General features: G+C 45.2%; 1 protein-coding gene and 1 non-coding gene across 3 annotated transcripts in view; one reads left to right on the top strand and one right to left on the bottom strand.

Moving 5' to 3' along the window:
- Positions 1 to 20,975, bottom strand: part of LOC126483710 (E3 ubiquitin-protein ligase MIB1-like) — a 469,781-nt gene that overhangs the window by 247,509 nt on the left and 201,297 nt on the right. The gene's annotated exons all lie outside the window — the stretch shown is intronic.
- On the top strand, positions 8,505 to 8,579 carry Trnas-aga (transfer RNA serine (anticodon AGA)). The gene has a single exon. It is a non-coding gene; the product is annotated as a tRNA-Ser (tRNA).

Below are 20,975 nucleotides of genomic sequence, written 5' to 3' on the forward strand. Positions count from 1 at the left end.
CTTTATAGATAGAGTTCCGCGCGTTGATCGTAGACGGCCACTCGACACAATCTGTAATTTGAATGCTGTACAGGGGGGGATCAGTACCTTGCTGTCCCGGTCGTTGTTAGGTTACTTGACCCTGAAGCCGCTCCTTTGTTGGGCTCACAAGTCTGAGCGTACCCCGTACCAGTCTTCACACCCGCATGGCAGGGGATCCGGGATTTCTAAATGCTCGATCCAACCTCTCTTCTACCAATGACTATTCGTTTCACTTCCGTGTAATTGTCACATCCTACCCTCTTCTGGATATCTTCCCAATACTTCATCCTAGGCAGTCCTCTTCATTTCTCTCCCAGCATTTTCCCTTCACAAATATTACTAGAAAAGGTGAGGTATCCGATGACATGTTCAAGAAATGTTATTTTTCTCTTTACGATTTCCTTTAATAATCTTCTCTCTTCGTCTCCTTCCCTTAGGACCTGCAGGTTGGCTTTCTTTGCGTACAGCTGTTTCTTGTCATTTTCCACCATATCCACATTTCAGCAGTTTTAAGTCAGATTCCTTTCCAGTTTAGGTAATAATAAAAATCCACAGTCAAACAGCGGTAGTGTTATCATTTGAAATGTTTTAAACAAAGCAAGCTGTTGTCTCTCAGCTCCTCTGTTTTTTTTCTTTACTTACTTTTCAATTTACATACATTTTCTAAGTAATATGCATGTGGTAAGTGTTCTTATTTCTAAACGTTAACTACGCTTTTCCCCCTCTGGAACCATTACTCAAGGTGGTATTATCAGTGTCATAATTGCTATAATGTATCTAGTTTTACTGGAACCCTAGTTAATTAAAAGATATGAACCATCGAATAATTTAGTACAGTACGACTTTGCAATTCTCGTGTGAAATAATATGTATTTATGGATATAGTGACACCACTCATGACTAAGACAGGCATTCCGACTTTTCAGTAACGTACTTCCATTATTGTGGAACGAATTAACTTACGAGACAATTAATATTAAAATTTGTAACCAATTACGTTTTCCTTTGCAGATTTTGCCTCTGTGCTTGTTAGATTCCGCCATTTGCTGTTATACCTTTATACCTTTGTTGGTCTGGATTTTGTACGTCAGCTGACACACTTTATTAATTGAGTAAGCTATCAATTAAGATTTTTGCATAATATACGGCAACTCTGAATATGGAGCTGGGCCCCATAAATGGGGTATTCCCAATGCGGATGCAAAACCTTGTTTCATAAAGTGTTCTAATTTCCTAAACGACCACATTTATTATAAACCGACTTACTGTTAATATTTACAGTCCACATCAACCAGAAAAATCTAACCTAGCAAACTAACCTAGCCAGTTTTCAAATGATTATATACACTCCTGGAAATGGAAAAAAGAACACATTGACACCGGTGTGTCAGACCCACCATACTTGCTCCGGACACTGCGAGAGGGCTGTACAAGCAATGATCACACGCACGGCACAGCGGACACACCAGGAACCGCGGTGTTGGCCGTCGAATGGCGCTAGCTGCGCAGCATTTGTGCACCGCCGCCGTCAGTGTCAGCCAGTTTGCCGTGGCATACGGAGCTCCATCGCAGTCTTTAACACTGGTAGCATGCCGCGACAGCGTGGACGTGAACCGTATGTGCAGTTGACGGACTTTGAGCGAGGGCGTATAGTGGGCATGCGGGAGGCCGGGTGGACGTACCGCCGAATTGCTCAACACGTGGGGCGTGAGGTCTCCACAGTACATCGATGTTGTCGCCAGTGGTCGGCGGAAGCTGCACGTGCCCGTCGACCTGGGACCGGACCGCAGCGACGCACGGATGCACGCCAAGACCGTAGGATCCTACGCAGTGCCGTAGGGGACCGCACCGCCACTTCCCAGCAAATTAGGGACACTGTTGCTCCTGGGGTATCGGCGAGGACCATTCGCAACCGTCTCCATGAAGCTGGGCTACGGTCCCGCACACCGTTAGGCCGTCTTCCGCTCACGCCCCAACATCGTGCAGCCCGCCTCCAGTGGTGTCGCGACAGGCGTGAATGGAGGGACGAATGGAGACGTGTCGTCTTCAGCGATGAGAGTCGCTTCTGCCTTGGTGCCAATGATGGTCGTATGCGTGTTTGGCGCCGTGCAGGTGAGCGCCACAATCAGGACTGCATACGACCGAGGCACACAGGGCCAACACCCGGCATCATGGTGTGGGGAGCGATCTCCTACACTGGCCGTACACCACTGGTGATCGTCGAGGGGACACTGAATAGTGCACGGTGCATCCAAACCGTCATCGAACCCATCGTTCTACCATTCCTAGACCGGCAAGGGAACTTGCTGTTCCAACAGGACAATGCACGTCCGCATGTATCCCGTGCCACCCAACGTGCTCTAGAAGGTGTAAGTCAACTACCCTGTCCAGCAAGATCTCCGGATCTGTCCCCCATTGAGCATGTTTGGGACTGGATGAAGCGTCGTCTCACGCGGTCTGCACGTCCAGCACGAACGCTGGTCCAACTGAGGCGCCAGGTGGAAATGGCATGGCAAGCCGTTCCACAGGACTACATCCAGCATCTCTACGATCGTCTCCATGGAAGAATAGCAGCCTGCATTGCTGCGAAAGGTGGATATACACTGTACTAGTGCCGACATTGTGCATGCTCTGTTGCCTGTGTCTATGTGCCTGTGGTTCTGTCAGTGTGATCATGTGATGTATCTGACCCCAGGAATGTGTCAAAAAAGTTTCCCCTTCCTGGGACAATGAATTCACGGTGTTCTTATTTCAATTTCCAGGAGTGTAGTTTCTGAGACGGCAGTATGTTCAATTGCCACTCTTTACGTAGTCAGACGCCAACGAAAATTTTCAGTCTTGCACCAGCTAGCACTAACACAACACCTAAGCGGTGTATCTTGAGAAAACGCGAATAGTTGTGCATTTCTGTGGAAATATTTTGACTGTAGGACGTTCTTTTCTCAAGTAGCGACTGTATCAATTCTTTTAAACTGATGGATGGTGTTAACTTCGAACTAGTGATGCGTTATGCAACTGGTGTTTAATCAACCGCCGGCCGGAGTGGCCGAGCGGTTCTAGGCGCTACAGTCTGGAACCGCGAGACCGCTACGGTCGCAGGTTCGAATCCTGCCTCGGGCATGGATGTGTATGATGCCCTTAGGTTAGTTAGGTTTAAGCAGTTCTAAGTTCTAGGGGACTGATGAGCCATTTGAACCATTTTTTAATCAACCCGGTGACTGTGTGGAAAACTCGAATGCGGTTACTGTTTACATAATATACAGCAAGTGTGTTCTGCAAACATTGTGTTTAAAAAGGATCGCATCTTCAAACAGTGATTATGATGTTAATGCCACGCCTCTGTATAGTGAAGTGCAGAGGCGGAGGTATCCACTTGAATAAAAACATTCGGTGTGAGACAGAATCTGGTCAACACAGTGTTTGTGGTGCTAATAGTTGTGGAAAAAAAGCCACGTCACTTGGAAATCTGTGTAGTGTACATGATTTGCGTTGTTCTATAAATCAATTTATAGCTGTTCTACAAGAATTTTATCTTCGAGACTCCGAGGGCTTGATGAGCAATGCAGGAAAGCGCCATTGCGTGTTGTAGCTTTCACTGTGCTGGAGAACGAGGAGACGTCGACTACTAAAACTGTCACATCGGAAAATAAATACTGTTTATTCCCTTCTTATTTCTACACTCCTGGAAATGGAAAAAAGAACACATTGACACCGGTGTGTTAGACCCACCATACTTGCTCCGGACACTGCGAGAGGGCTGTACAAGCAATGATCACACGCACGGCACAGCGGACACACCAGGAACCGCGGTGTTGGCCGTCGAATGGCGCTAGCTGCGCAGCATTTGTGCACCGCCGCCGTCAGTGTCAGCCAGTTTGCCGTGGCATACGGAGCTCCATCGCAGTCTTTAACACTGGTAGCATGCCGCGACAGCGTGGACGTGAACCGTATGTGCAGTTGACGGACTTTGAGCGAGGGCGTATAGTGGGCATGCGGGAGGCCGGGTGGACGTACCGCCGAATTGCTCAACACGTGGGGCGTGAGGTCTCCACAGTACATCGATGTTGTCGCCAGTGGTCGGCGGAAGGTGCACGTGCCCGTCGACCTGGGACCGGACCGCAGCGACGCACGGATGCACGCCAAGACCGTAGGATCCTACGCAGTGCCGTAGGGGACCGCACCGCCACTTCCCAGCAAATTAGGGACACTGTTGCTCCTGGGGTATCGGCGAGGACCATTCGCAACCGTCTCCATGAAGCTGGGCTACGGTCCTGCACACCGTTAGGCCGTCTTCCGCTCACGCCCCAACATCGTGCAGCCCGCCTCCAGTGGTGTCGCGACAGGCGTGAATGGAGGGACGAATGGAGACGTGTCGTCTTCAGCGATGAGAGTCGCTTCTGCCTTGGTGCCAATGATGGTCGTATGCGTGTTTGGCGCCGTGCAGGTGAGCGCCACAATCAGGACTGCATACGACCGAGGCACACAGGGCCAACACCCGGCATCATGGTGTGGGGAGCGATCTCCTACACTGGCCGTACACCACTGGTGATCGTCGAGGGGACACTGAATAGTGCACGGTACATCCAAACCGTCATCGAACCCATCGTTCTACCATTCCTAGACCGGCAAGGGAACTTGCTGTTCCAACAGGACAATGCACGTCCGCATGTATCCCGTGCCACCCAACGTGCTCTAGAAGGTGTAAGTCAACTACCCTGGCCAGCAAGATCTCCGGATCTGTCCCCCATTGAGCATGTTTGGGACTGGATGAAGCGTCGTCTCACGCGGTCTGCACGTCCAGCACGAACGCTGGTCCAACTGAGGCGCCAGGTGGAAATGGCATGGCAAGCCGTTACACAGGACTACATCCAGCATCTCTACGATCGTCTCCATGGGAGAATAGCAGCCTGCATTGCTGCGAAAGGTGGATATACACTGTACTAGTGCCGACATTGTGCATGCTCTGTTGCCTGTGTCTATGTGCCTGTGGTTCTGTCAGTGTGATCATGTGATGTATCTGACCCCAGGACTGTGTCAATAAAGTTTCCCCTTCCTGGGACAATGAATTCACGGTGTTCTTATTTCAATTTCCAGGAGTGTATATAAAACGACTGTACTTTTTCCTACCGATTTCAAGGCTAGAGGCTCTACCCCCATGCTCAAAATGGGGGAATCAACGTACATCCTCAACATATCAGCTCATCCATCCATCGATCCATCCATCAAGATGTGTCAAAACATCTCGAGTTCCTCTAAACTCGGTAGCGCGCTAATGATAATGAAGGCAGTGGCTCATTCCGTGACAGAACTTAAATATTCTATCGACGTCCCAGCGAGAAGCTACAGGACGGAAAACCATCTGTGTAGGGAGAAGAGCGCGCGCAGATTGGCCTCCGCACAACAGTGTAATCGAACAGTCAGGTTTTATCGGCGGGCGACAGAAATCGCTGCCACTTCCCCCGATATGACGACTTGCGGCTTAATGGCGCCGTAACACGGAGATGTTACGGCTGCTGACGCGGCGAACACGTTTCCACGGTCCCGCTCCTCCGTAATGTGTCCAGGTTGCAGTCACATTACAGTTATTCAAAAAATAAAAAATGGGGGGGGGGGGGGTGTAAAATTAAAGTTCACCGTTTCGTGGAAGACTCGGAGCACATGCCACGGAAAACGAAATCGGCCGTGTCTTCTGTAAAGGATTCATTCCAGCAATCAATTTTTAAGACAATAAAACAGTGGAAAACTTAGATCTGTATAGCCAGTCGAGGAATCAGCCCACGAATTCTCTCGAAAGCGAGTCCAGTGTCTTAACCAAAGCAGTTCTTCACTCGGTTTCAGGAAAATAGAAAACAATCATTCCCGCAATGAACAATACGTGAAAACTGCAGGCCTTTTACACAATGAACTTGGGTATCGCACATGAGGAATCATAGTTAAGAGATAAGATAGTAAAAATTTCTCCAAGTTTGGCGCTTTTGCCACTTTCGCCTCCGGCTGTTCGGACCAAGTAGCCGAGACGTATTTGAATTTCGACTCGGCGCTTTGGTGTGTACTCGTGCCTCGTGTCTCCACTACATTTTCCCCCCTATTTCTCCGTCACTGTCTCAGTTACAAAGTGCTGGAAGTGCACGCCTCGTCACAGAACTTGGAGGTGCGAGGCTTGACCCCTCTATAAGGTGGGGATAGGAGGCGATCTGCGGCAGATGTGGCAAGAGATTACAACACTGGTGCGTACACACGTGTTTCGTAGCTGTTCAGCTCACTCAGTTGCTCGGCGGCAGACGACCCCTGTGTTTTTTCATGTTGACACAACGACGTTGTCATTTACTGTTACAGCGGGCACGCCATCATCGAGACTGGACCGTGCTTCAATGGAATCATGTCGTCTGGTCGGATGAATCACGTTCCTCTTCAGACCAGATCGACGGCGGTTTGCGGACACGACGCCATGAAGGTGAACGGCTGTTCGGAACACGCACCGCGCCACTAACGACAGACGGTGGGAGCACTATAGAGCTATGGGGTACACTCACCTGTTCTTCCTTGGAACCTATGGTAGTAACCGAAGGTACCATAACAGCTGTGAACTATGTGAACATTGTTGCGTACCACCTGCATCCCCTCACGCTTGATTACTTCTCGGACGGCGGCGGCATCTTTCAGCAGGATAACAGTCCGTGTTACAGGGCCATAATTTTTGCGCCAGAGTGGTTTGCGGAACACGATAGTTAACTCATCTCGATCTCTTGACCACAAAATTCACCTGTCTTGAGCCCGGTGGAACACATCTCGCAGGCTATAGAGCGACACCTCCGCGTCCACAAACAATCGGTCAGTAATTTACGGGAATTGAGCGGTCTGCGCGTAGGCGTCTGGTGCCACATACCTCTGGAAATCTGGCAACAGCTTGTCCAATCCATACTGCTATATTGGTTCCAAATGTTGGACGCTATTAAGCAGGGTCATATGGTTTTTGCCCATCAGCGTGTAATCTTTTACGTTTCACGCCAGGTTCAGCAGTTGGGGTTGAAGATCTGTTGCATACGTTTACTGAAACGTATAAATCAAGAAGAGAATATCTCGTCATGTTAACTGATATACTAGCAGAATTTTCTCTCTTAATAGTTTTAAATAAAAGATACAACAGTTTGAAAAAGCGGCTCTACGCAGCGTTAGTAAAGCAGCTTATAGTACAAGCGACTACAGTAGTGTGGGAGCCACACATCCAGAAACTTGTTACACTTTTCGAGAAAGTGCAGGGCTTTCTTTGGCAGTATTACAGGCTGGAGATATACGAAAGTATTAAACAGTGTGGGCATGTCAATACCACGTCGCTACAACAATCGCATTTATCGTAAAGGTACACAGGAATAGAATGTATGTGGAATACCTAGAAACGTGGGATCAGTGAACAGTTTCAAGAGCGACATCCTCAGTCGTACACACTTTGCCACCCTGGTGCGATCTGAATATTATTAGATTCTGTAGAGACAGAAGCTACTCGTCATGTCACACAAACAAGAAGAATTTTCATACTTAAGTGGTCTGAAAAGGAGTAACCGTATAAAAAGCCTTATTCTAGCCTTAAATTGTACGGAAATACGCCAAAACCAGTTTAGGGAAAACGTATAACATTTCTCTCCATTTTCAGTTTCCAAACGGCGTGTTCCTCAATGAGAATAGTGATTTATCACCGTTGTTCTGTTATCTCATCGATAGCATCTTTAACTGTGAAAGTTTTCATCAGCTGGCTGAGACATACGAGAACATGTTTTCTACAACCTGCAACACTAAATAAATATGGTCCGGATAAAACGCATCGAAGTTCTGGAACTTTAAAGCACTTAGCTACTTCTTTTTAGTAAAGAAAGGGAACTTGCGTGATGTGAATAAATAGTCATTTCTGAATGACTACATACTTGTACAACGGGTAACTTCCCAAAACTTGTTAACTACTGTCTTGCACTATTATGGAAGCTCTCAGTTAAATCTTGAAGGAAATACGATTATTGTGATTCAATATTTTCCCAACGTGACTGTTTTCGTATGTCCAGCTAGGTTTATAATTCACTTTTTTATTAAAATTATTATTAGAATTTGGAGAAAGAATGGCTAATGATTCCAGAATGAGATTTTCACTCTGCAGCGGAGTGTACGCTGATATGAAACTCCCTGGCAGATTAAAACTGTGTGCCGGACCGAGACTCGAACTCGGGACCTTTGCCTTTCGCGGGCAAGTGCTCTACCAACTGAACTACCCAAGCACGACTCACGCCCCGTCCTCGCAGCTTTAATTCTGTCAGTACCTCGTCTCCTACCTTCCAAACTTTACAGAAGCTCTCCTGCGAACCTTCCAGAACTAGCACTCCTGAAAGAAAGGATATTGCGGAGACATGGCTTAGCCACAGCCTGAGGGATGTTTACAGAATGAGATTTTCACTCTGCAGCGGAGTGTGCGCTGATATGAAACGGGGCGTGGGTCGTGCTCGGGTAGCTCAGTTGGTAGAGCACTTGCCCGAGAAAGGCAAAGGTCCCGAGTTCGAGTCTCGGTCCGGCACACAGTTTCAATCTGCCAGGAAGTTTCAATGGCTAATGATGTTGGCTACCAAGGAACAATTTGTAAAATGTACGGTTGCTGCGGATACTAAACACTTTGCTGGAAACTTCTGGCGTGGGATGCATGTCATTACATTGTTGAGTGCTTTGGACAAAGCTGGAAGTGCTTGGGCAATTCTTTGTACAGGGAGTCTCGTGTGGTCGGCTTTCTGGAAAGCTCACGCGTCAAGTGCGTTGCCTCGAGGAGACGTTTAAAACCATCGGGTTTGTGAATACCGAATTAAATGACTTTTTGAAAATGAAATTTAATGCCTCCGAGGCCAGAGATGTAAGTTACAGACGCCGTGGGTGTGGAATTTGTTCGTTTCATTACAACACTCAAGTTCAGAGAGTAAATGGTTAAACGTAGTCAGTATCTTGATAGCGCGAATAGAAATTGAAGTATTATTTTGTAAATTACGATCTGTCATCGTGGCTTATACCACGATTAAAGGGAAACTGGGATAAAGATTAAGCAGGGTGAGTGCATATCAAATATATTATGACTGAATTGAGTTGTGAATTAATGCAGTACGGCAGTATGGCAGAAACTGCTTCCATTTGAGAGAACCCATCACCGTCGAACAGGTTCATACCGTGTTCTTTCACTTTTGGAAGGTGTTCGACAGAGTTACGCACTGCCGCCTAATGAACAAAATACGAGCTTACGGAATATCAGACCAACTGTGTCACTCGACTGAAGAGTTTCTAGCAAATAGAATACAGCACTCCATACCTCAACGGAGATAAATCTTCAGGCGAAAAGGACCTTCGGGTGTACCCCAAGGGAGTCTTATAGCACCAATTGCTTTTCAAAATACAATACATAAAATGACCTTGTGGATATCGTCTGAAGTTCCATGAGGCATTTCGCAGATGCTGCTGCTATATACAGACGAGTGGCATCGCTAGAAAATTGTAGCGAAATGCAGGAAGACCTGCAAAGGATCGACGTTTGGTGCAGGTATTGGCTGTTGACCCTCAACATAAACACACGTAGCGTACTTCGCATAAATAGGGAGAAAGACCCATTATTGTGTTATTACACGATTGCAGAACAATCACTGGAAGCACTCACACCCGTAAAATCTCTAGAACTATGCGTACGAGGCAGTTTAAAGTGGAACGAACCACATAAAACTACTCTCTGATAAGGCAGGTTCATTGGAAGAATGCTCAAGAAGTAGCTTATAAAACACTTGTTCGACCAATACTTAAACACTGCTCGCCAGTTTGGAATCCGTACCAGATAGGATTGATAGAGGAAACAGAGAAGATCCAAAGAAGAGCAGCTCGTTTCGTTGTAGGTTCATTCAGAAAGCGCAAAAGCGTCAGAGAGATGTTCAGCCAGTTCCAGTTGCAGACGCTGCGAGAGAGGCGTTCTGCACCATGGTGATACTTACCGTCAAACTTCTGAGAGCGCACGTTCCCGGAAGATTCAACCAATATATTGCTTCCTCCTATATGTATCTCTCGAAGAGACCCTGGATGTAAAATTCGAGATGACACGGAGGTTTACCAAGAACGTTCTCCTCGCGAACCTTTCGCGACTGGAACACGAAAGGGAAAGGGCGGGAGGGGAGGGGGTGGAGGGGTGAAAGTGACACTGGTACATCTCCGTCACACACTGCAAGATGGCTTGCAGAGTATAGATGTAGAGGTTAAATAATAATAGGAAGCGTTAAAAACAGCAGGCATGTCGTGGTGAACGACAACATGTCACTCGAGATCCTCCATCTAGTCAGTATTAATCCCATTTTGCGATCGTATAAACAATTAATCCGATGGTAGATATACAAGCTCAGTTGTAAATCGATTTTCATTGAGATATCATGCCCACCAGTTGGTATTCTTTGTTGTCGGTAATTCCCGAAATATATTTAGGCGGTGTGTCGGCTAGATTCTTAAACTGATTTCTTGAAACGATCTGCAGCGAAGTTTTTAGCACTGAGAAAGTTACTAGTTTATGTTGACCTCGCTGCAAGCAGGATATTAACGTAGTCATTAGTTGTTACCCGAGTGCTGTGATCCATTCCCATCTGCACTCAAACGACATACTGATATACTCAGTTAACAACCCTGTTGTTCGAGGAGCGTAGTGAGGCAGTGTGCATCAATTTCGTATGCGTGAGTATCAAGGGCGTCTCTATCGAAGGGCAGGGGACGACAGATGACCCTGCGCGTCCTCTTCCTCCCCCCTCTATCACATCGTGAAGAGAAAATCTTTGCACACTTAATTTACATCCTGCATCACCAGACACAAGTATTCTGTAATAATTACAAGGAAGTGAGAACAAGTCATGGAAATTGAATAGTAGCAGCTGTCATGAAATCTCAAAATTATACTGTAAGTAATCGCGAAAACTAGCAGAGCAGATCAGAGGTACGCTCTTGATGACTATGATGACAGCTTACAACATGTAGTGTCTGTGTAGTTACAGATGTGTACAAAACCAAAGGAACAGAAACTATAAAAAGCTACTCGGGTGCACAGCCAACTACTTCACAATCAAGATCGGTGTTAAACGTCCCGTCCACGACGAGGTAATTAGAGTTGCATCACAAGCTTTTAATACTGAATGACGCAGAAGGAAATTCGCTGTGTTCTAAGTACCAAACAATTTAGGGAAATCGAAAATAAATCTAAATGTTTACGGAAAGAACGACATTTCTGTGAAGTTATAGACCACGTGATGGAATGTTTTGAAAATAACTTATTTTCTAGCGCAATGACATTTGTTTCTGAGAAAATGGCCGGTTTCGGGAGGCACCGGCGATCATCAGATCACAAATACATGCTGTGATTCAATCCCACCACTGCGGAAACCACGCTACCGTTTCTGCAGTGTCGGTGTTAAGCCACAGGCTGTATTTTATGATGCGGGGGTCATACTTGTAGAGGAGAGTGAGTGAATAATATTTTGAGCAGCAATCGATGTCCTGAAACGTCATCGAACGACGCTACAGAGGGCGAAAGTTATAGGGGCCACCGCCCGTAAATGTATGCATATACAGGATGATTCCGTGTTGACGTTGCAAACTTTCTAACATGATGAAGAAGGGTAAATGTGTCAGTTGGAGGTAAGGGGCTCTGTAGCGGAAACGACAGAGTCGAAAGTTATAAACGAAAACCTTTCTGATACCTCGGCCTGTGGAACGCATGTACTGGTACTGTTGTTGCTAAGAGTGGAGCATAGGAAACTATAAGAGGTGGGAACATGCACCACAACAAGGAAAAAAAGTTTACTGAACACGGGCTCTGAAATACCTACCTGAAGAGCTATGAGCACTTGTTCATCTTCGCTAGAGTGAAACACATCTCCTCTACTGAACAAGTGCTCATACCTCTAATGATATGCATTTTACAACCCACGTTTATTACACCTTTTTCTTTTTTGGTGCATCGGGTGATGCTGAGGGAATTAGATTACGAAATGAGACACTTAAAGTAGTAAAGGAGCAAAATAACTGATGATGGTCGAAGTAGAGAGGATATCAAATGTAGACTGGCAATGGCAAGGAAAGCGTTTCTGAAGAAGAGAAATTTGTTAACATCGAGTATAGATTTAAGTGTCATGAAGTCGTTTCTGAAAGTATTTGTATGGAGTGTGGCCATGTATGGAAGTGAAACATGGACGATAAATAGTTTAGACAAGAAGAGAATAGAAGCTTTCCAAATGTGGTGCTGCAGAAGAATGCTGAAGATTAGATGGGTAGATCACATAACTAATGAGGAGGTATTGAATAGAATTGGGGAGGAGTTTGTGGCACAACTTGACAAGAAGAAGGGACCGGTTAGTAGGACATTTTCTGAGGCATCAAGGGATCAATTTAGTATTGGAGGGCAGCGTGGAGGGTAAAAGTCGTAGAGGGAGACCAAGAGATGAATACACTAAGCAGATTCAGAAGGATGTAGGCTGCAGCAGGTACTGGGAGATGAAGAAGCTTGCACAGGATAGAGTAGCATGGAGAGCTGCATCAAACCAGTCTCAGGACTGAAGACCACAACAACAACAACAACAACAACAACAACGACCATCTTTGAAAGTTGCCTACCTTACAATCTTAGGAACAACGGTACCAGTATATGTATTTAAATCAGAGGTCTCAAATCGGTTTCCGTTTATAACTTTCGACTCGCTCGTTTCCGGTGCAGGGAGCCTTACCTTCAATTGATACATTTATGCTTCTCTATCATGCTAAAAGGTTTGTAACAACATCTCGGAATTAACCTGTCTATACATACATTTACAGGTGCCGGTGCCTCTAAATTTAACGCTCTGTAGCGTAGTTGGATGAAATTTCCGGACAAGGGTTCCTTTTCAAAATATTATGTACTCACTCGCCTCTACAAGTCTAGACGTTTATAACGGGAATTTCCGGACAATTTGTATTTGTGGGTGGATTCCGGTTCAAGCCGCGCTCCTGCCGATTGAAAATCCAGCGCTTTAACTGCAGCAGCGCCTCCCTTCGAGAAATTCTCAGATGCCCTCCTTCCCCATCCAATGGACGACACACGCAAAGGCCTCGCTCCTCGAAACATGACGAACAGGTTTACACGTCTGAGCCAAGTCATTCAGGAATACTGATGAGTTTTCCCACCGTGTCGATTCGAATTTGGCAACTCTGGTTCTTGTGCAACCACACTAAAGTGTGTTACGTCTTTTTTTTATTTGACTTAACATCTACGGTCATCAGTCCCCGTTACGTCTTCAACTACGAAATATGATGTGAAACGAGGTGAAAAACGTTAGATTTCGGGACGCGTCGCTGCTGCCTGCACTTGCGGCCAGCTAGGAGGCGAGGTGTCGGGCCGGGCCGGGCGCCGAGGCGCCACCTGCCATGGTGGGGCCCCCCCTCCTCCCGCCGGCCGCGCTTTTAATTAGCGGCCCAGGGCCACGCTGGACTGCGGTCCGCAGCCCGCGGCTCGCAGCCTGCAGCCTCCGGCCCATGAATAATAGATGCGCGCTCGCCGCAGATTGCTGGCCACAGCTGTGCAGCCCCGGCCCTGCCCGGGTGGCCCCGCTGTCCGCGCTCTTTGACCGCCACTCGCACCCTTAAGTGTTCCGCAAACACGTCACGGCTGTACTGCTTACGCAACGGCTGATGCCACGGAAGGGAGTGTACGTCTCCCTGATAATGAATGTACCGTACAATGTCCTATCTATTTTTCTAGTAAGTCTTCCGCGTGGTTCGAAGCTGATTTCACGATTTCGTCTCCTGTGCCAATCTCTTACCATAAGACGCACTTACACTGACTTTAGAAACTAGGAAACACACATTTCTGCGTGTGTATTCGCATCGTCTGCTACGCTGAACGGGTAGCAAACATTTCATATCATGTATTCGCATCAAGAGCTACGTTATGACAAGTGAAGAGGAAAAATTAATGATATGTCGTGCTGCGTTAATAATATTCGACGAAATAAGCAGACGTAGAAAACGACGCAGTCGTTGTTGCTGCACAAAAACATGCTATAGAAGAAATGTCAAGAATGACATGCTGTGCGAGTTGGTTTTCCTGACTTCAGAATGTCGCCCTCTGATCTTGTTTTTTTCCTTTTTTTTTGGCAACATTGGATTCCTATCAGAGCCTCGGATATTTATCCCACATTTCAAAGCCTGTCATCTGTCAAGCACTTCCTGCAGTTTGTGAGGCTTTGATTGAAGGACTGAAGGGTTATTTAAACGCAATTCAGTTACGTTAATAGCACTCGAGCATATATTTAACTGAACATAAATTTATTTTTATTTTCATATTAAAATTAATCGAAATTGTCATTTTCAATAATAAAAATTTCTTCAGCCCCAATGTCACTCATACTCTGAATGTGACAGAGGAACCTGCAGTTGATGAACCCCCTGCGACATCCCACATACCTTCATTCCTGCGTCATAGAAACCGTCGTAAACTTTTGTCACTGTCGTTTCGCTGGGCGGCAGCTCACGTATCTTGCTGATGATACGTTATTCCAAAGTCAGATAACGAATCCTCCTGTTATTCCTCTTAGTATTGTTGCGGTACTGAGAAATGACAGACTTAATTGTTTATGTACGTTACTACTGCTGATCTCAAGTAACGCAGCAGTTATATGCAGGGAGTCACTTTTCTGTTTAAGATTTTTATAACTACAACTTCCAACATACCAGAGGTACTTCTCTGCCTCATAGAATGAGATACGATAGTAAAATTTGCTTTTTGTCCACCACTGCATATCGTAATAAACACACGGCAAGAAAACAAGCAACAGTATCCCTGCGTAGCTGCTTTTAGTGGTAGCAGGCCACAAGAGTGTTCCTTTGAACTGTACCGACAAGGCCGTGGAACACTGCTTTTGTGTTGGCAACATGTTGCGAATATCGATAGTCCAGTACTAGCCCCGAACAGTGTCGCAGAACATGTTTCGAACTCAGTATAAACGCGCCTTTAGAGTATAACCTCCACCAAACATCTACAACTATTTCTTGTATGTATTCCAATTTCTGTTTCATCCTATAATTTTTACCTTCTACGACAACTCCTCTTCTCTCTTAACCAATCAATACACATTATAAATAAAAGCCCCTTCCACGTTTTTCTGTCTGTATGTGAAAGTAAATCTCTGGAACTACTATAAGAATTTTCACACAATTTTCACTAACTGATCGACTGATTCCCTAGGAAGGACTGTGTACAGGGACTGTACAAAAATGTGGAAACATCAAAAACACAACAGGTTACCATGGCTAATACGGAGTAGGGAAGCTGATGACATTCAAAACAACTTATAGCCGTCTCACAATGGATAATACAGACACTGTATGTTTTCCAAAGGAACCTTATACCATTCTTCCTGCAAAATAGTGGTAGTCTCAGGTAACGATGATGGAAGTGGATAGCGATCACGCACCATTTTCTCCCAACTAGACCACAAAGACTCAATAATATTGACATCTGGTGATTGTGGTGGGCCGGGGAGACGCGACAATTCATCCTCATCCTCACAAAAGCAGTACTGAACAATGCGAGCTGTGTGAACATGGGCCCTGTCGTACTGGAACACAGCATCACCGTTTGGGATGTACACGATCAGCCAAACTCGTCACATAATTCTTGGCAGTAATGCGACCTTGCAGAGTAACCACAGGGCCCATGGAATGTCACGATATGGCTGTCCAAATCGTCACCGAACTTCTTCAATTTTTCACTTTAGGACGTAAACTAGGCGAGAAGCCGGATGCAGTATGAAACAAAAAGCTCATCCGACCAAGTTACTTTCATACGTAGCTCCGTAGACCACGTCCTATGACTTGGGCACCACTATTCCCTGTTAAAGACATTTGCGTCACTGACCAGTGGTTTTTTAATACTAGCTCGTCCTGCAGTTCCCAGCTTATGGAGCCCCCTTCATGTTGTTTTGATGCTGGCAGGGTTCGCGAGTGCGACATTCAGTTTTGCAGTAACTTTTGCAGCTATTGTTCTCTTACCTTCCGTCGCAATCATCTTCAATGAGCGTCTACCACGATCACACAACACACAGCTGCTGCTAAACCTTTCGGGATGTGAATCGTGGACAAAGAAACTTTTCTGTTCCTGACATTTCGTCCAGGACAGCGCTGTACATTCTCAGAGGTGCTCCTCCACTAAACCTTGTCGACTGACCGGTTGGACGTTTGAGAGCCACATATATACCGTAGGAAAGGGGGCGTCGTCGAAGTAACACGTGATGAGCCGTGTATTTACGGTCCTCTTCGTAGTTCCAATATAAACTTCACTACACGTACACGGAATTTTGTATGCGCCACATGTCGACAGAGGAGGGCGTTTATCCTTCACAGGTAGGAGTCGAGATGTGGCATATACAAAATTCGGTGTACGTGTAGTGATGTTTATATTGTAACTAAGAAGAGGACCTAAACGGCTAAAAGGGCACAAAAGTCTTTGCCGACTAGGAAAAATAGAGAAATCAGATGTAGCAGAGCATCCTCTTCAATCAGGAAACAATGAAGTGAAGTTAATTTTAATGGGAAAGAGGAGGCAATGAAACTTCGCGACATATGAACAGAGCTCTGCAGAATCGCTAGACGATTTTATCTTAGACAAGGATTATCTTTGCTCATCACGCGTTACTTCGACCACGCCACCTTTCCTATAGTATACATGTCGCTCTCGGACGTCCGACCGGTCAGTCGGCAAGACTCGGCGGAGGAGCGCCTCTGAGGATGTCCAGCGCAGTCCTGGTCGAAACCTCAGGAACAGAAGAGTTTCTTGGACCACGACCTCAGACTCCGAAAGGTTTACCAGCAGCTATATCAGCCGGTCGTGGAAGCCTTCATTCTATGAACACAACACGTAGTGGGTGGTGTTTTCCCGCCGGCCGCAGTGGCCGTGCGGTTAAAGGCGCTGCAGTCTGGAACCGCAAGACCGCTACGGTCGCAGGTTCGAATCCTGCCTCGGGCATGGATGTTTGTGATGTCCTTAGGTTAGTTAGGTTTAACTAGTTCTAAGTTCTAGGGGGCTAATGACCTCAGCAGTTGAGTCCCATAGTGCTCACAGCCATTTGAACCATTTTTTTGATGTTTTCCCGATGCCTCTTTGAAACACAAAACACTTCGGCTTCCATTGTTACAGAAGCATCCTCCGTATGAGCGCAAACAATTTTCCGCTTAGCTCCTACATAATCCACTCGCAGCTTAGCAGCACTCTGTTCTGATCACGGCTGGCACTGCACAGCTGCTGTTCGTGGTATAATACAACAGCGCAACCTGGAGGCTTAGCTAGCATCTGGGCTTACTCGTATGTTCAATCATGCATTTGTCGCGGTGTTTCATTTATCACTGCTTCACAAGACAAGTCGTCCGGCCGTACGTACTTAACTGCCACCCTTGCGAAGCCGCGGCAGGTCGCTAGTACTGCCCACTGTTTTGCTCTAAAATGACCACAAGAGCGTCTCAGAATCACATATTGTCACTTAACTATTTCTTTTTAACAATTTTAAATTCAAATTTATTCGTCTTTTAACTATCACATTTTATCACTGTAATAACGTGTACGTCTGGCAAGCCCGCTACAGACTTGATCTATTGTACACTTTTTTTATTGCATTCAGTACAATTTTATAATAGGCTATTTTCCCACGTTAAAATGGTTCGAATTGTTGTTATGCTGATTGATTACAACATTTAAATAGCATTAACGGTCAATATTCTCACGAAACGTCTGTTACCTAATCAAAGCTTGAAAATAATTAAATATCAAGCTCCGGTCACGTGATCGAAAACGCTCTGTTACTGGCTGATGCTCCGGTGACGTCAGAGGCTAGGAGCAAGACGAAGCTGTACTTGTGTTATAGTAGCGTTAGCCGAAGTTACGAAGTTCTTGTGTACTTTTACTGCAAACAGTTTAGTTGTTTAGCGAACAAGAACTGATTGTAGCAGTTGTTTCGATCCTGGGCTGTCTTATACATAGCTTCACATTAGTCTTAGTAGCGGACAACAGAGGGTCAAATGCATTTACTTTGCAAACAAACAATTCACTTTTTTGGAAAGCATTGCTAGTAGCGAAAATATAACCATACGTCCACATTACAACTAGATGTACGACGATGAGGTTATACGGAGAGATATAAAGCATGTACAACATTGACGTGACACAAAGGTAAGGGCTGCGATGTTTGTGAGTGCAAACTAACGTCAGCATCTGAAACAGACTTGCTTCATCTTTATGTAAGATGATGTAACTGCAAAAATTAAAACATTAAGGATCCTAGCTAGACAGTACGAAAATTAAAAAAAATAGTTTCTACAGTAGTAAAAAGTGTGTGGTTACATTAACTAGAAAATATCTTTCTGAACGTGAGAGTGTGAACAACGATTGCAAACGTAAGCGCATGTAAACGGCAAGGAAAACACAATAATATTCTGTTTCTGATCGGTGTGGTGAAGTTTTTTTAAATGTGATTTGATTTTCACATGAGGTGAGTCTTGAGTCGTTTTACACTTAAGTTAAAATGTTCTTTCGGGTTAGATTCGAAACAGCGATATATGGACATCGTCTTACGAAATTCGACGGTCTACCGCTCCAGCATCTGAGCTCCCGAATAACTGAGATGCAGTTAGGTACAACGATAGTTTTCACTAGGTGCTTAACTTTGTTGAATGACGCTATCCTTCGTTATAATAGTGGGAGAGCATATCTCGGAGATAAGTTAATATTAACTTCACAGTATAGCACGTTCTTAATTAAGTTAGTGAACTTGTCCGACGTGCCGGCAATTTGCTGGTACAGTGCAACCACATTTTACGCATCTTATCATTCTCTGGAACACTCAAAAACTACTTTTTAGGAGTTTTTGTAGATGTATTTGTACAATATGGTACTACACACCATTTGTAACTCATTTTCCTAAACGTTAATTCCAAAACAAGACATCACTGTGAATTAGCATTATGACAGCAGGAGTAGCGAGCTAGCCAGTGACGTCACAGGCATCACATGACTCGAATGGAGCGTTTTAGCGAGCGTTCAAATTATTTGAACTTAATTTTCGAATTATAAAATGAAATTAAAGACGAAAAAAAGCATGTTAGGAGCATAAAGTGACATAATCAATCATTTAAGACTATTTCCAGAAAACAATCAAATATCCTATTGACGAATAAGTCTATAATTACACCAGTGACATATAAGAACTTACGACACAAACATATGGAGTGGCTACTGTATCGCAGTTTGTTAGGAACAGTAGCGATATTGACGGCAGACCTACTTCGGCACTGTCGCCTCGTTTACACCATATATAAATATGTGCCACGATGCTAAGCTAATTTTGTGTATATTTTGTGACGATGCCATATTGGCTTTATTATATTAGGACATGTTATGAAACGGGTGTGTCACGTCATATTTTAAGCGCAAGTTTCCACATACGCGAGAGTAATAATTTTTCAGAAATAATTCAAAAGCCAAGATCGCTTAAATACTGTTTACTCGTTATATCCAAATGGTTTATAAATTTTAAGCTATATTCAGATCCGATGATGGCACCTTTAGTCTGTTGAAACCGGTCATCCAGTAAACAGTATTTAAGCGATCTTGGCTCTTGAATTATTTCTACAACAGAGTGATCGCCCCACAACACACTATGTGTTCACTGCATAATAATTTTTCATTATGGGATATTTTATTGTTTTAATTTGCAGTCTGTCACCTAATTGTATTTCATGTCCCACGCTTCACTGAAAACCTGAAAATGGCCACTGCTGACCGAAACCTATAGTCTACAGACCAAACGTTTTCTGACCACTGACAAAAACAAAAGATACTTGTTCTGGTTATTGTTTTCCACATACACGTCAGTTACGAGCCCACCTCATTTTGAGCCTCCTTTTGTGACAGCACATCTCAGACGCTTAGATCTATTCTTTTCTTTTCCGACATTACACGATTCACTTCCATATGTAACGATACGAACTGCGATAGCAGGCCGGTGCTGCATTCAGGGCGCTGGTTGCAGCCTGCCGACGCAGTATTTTGCCATTACGGCAGCTTCCTCAATGACCGGTGCTATAGAATCAATGAATCAATGAGCTGTTTCGTCAATCACTGCCTGCCTACATCCTCTCCACCTCCTCCAGGGAATCACTCGCCACTCCCATCCACCCCTTTTACACATTCAATGCTGTGCTCCACATGTACATGGTGAGGCACCAATTTTTCAAATGCAGATCTATATCTTATACTATACTAAGTACGGCGAGAGGAGACCCCCTGACGTGAGCTGTTCGCCTCTTTCAGCCACCAACTGCAAACGGCTTCCGCATCGCTAAGACGTTACCACAGAGGCGTGAACAAAATCGCCTTGAGTGATTGGTTGTGGCAGGCGCCCGAAGCTACCGCGCAGAGGTAACTCTGCGATCTCGCCGTGCGAACTGTACTAGACTTATTCTGGCCAGCGATGCACTCTTTACTCATACATAAGCTGGTCTACTACTTAGATTATCCGTGCTTCGTATGTCATGCATGTTGCATCCAAGGTAGGAGAAAACCACTACTTAAAATCAGAATTGGAGACCATGCACTACACTACGTGGTGCTAATTTCATTTCTGTTGCTCCTTAATGCTATCGTCTTTCTTTGAATTTCATATTCTGAGCTATGAAGACTGGGCATTACATTCAATATTGTCTGTAATTCTTTCTCACGGCAAGTAAGAACAGCAACGTCATCAGCAAATCGTATCATCGATCTCTTTTCACCCTGAATTGTAATCCCTCTCTCGAACATTTCTTTTATTTCCTCTATTACTTCTTCGTTGAACAACAGATGATAAAGCTTGCATCCATGTCTTACGCCCTTTCCAATCCGTGAACTTTGTTCT

The sequence above is a fragment of the Schistocerca serialis genome, chromosome 6 (assembly GCF_023864345.2).
Source record: "Schistocerca serialis cubense isolate TAMUIC-IGC-003099 chromosome 6, iqSchSeri2.2, whole genome shotgun sequence".
NCBI lineage: Eukaryota > Metazoa > Arthropoda > Insecta > Orthoptera > Acrididae > Schistocerca > Schistocerca serialis.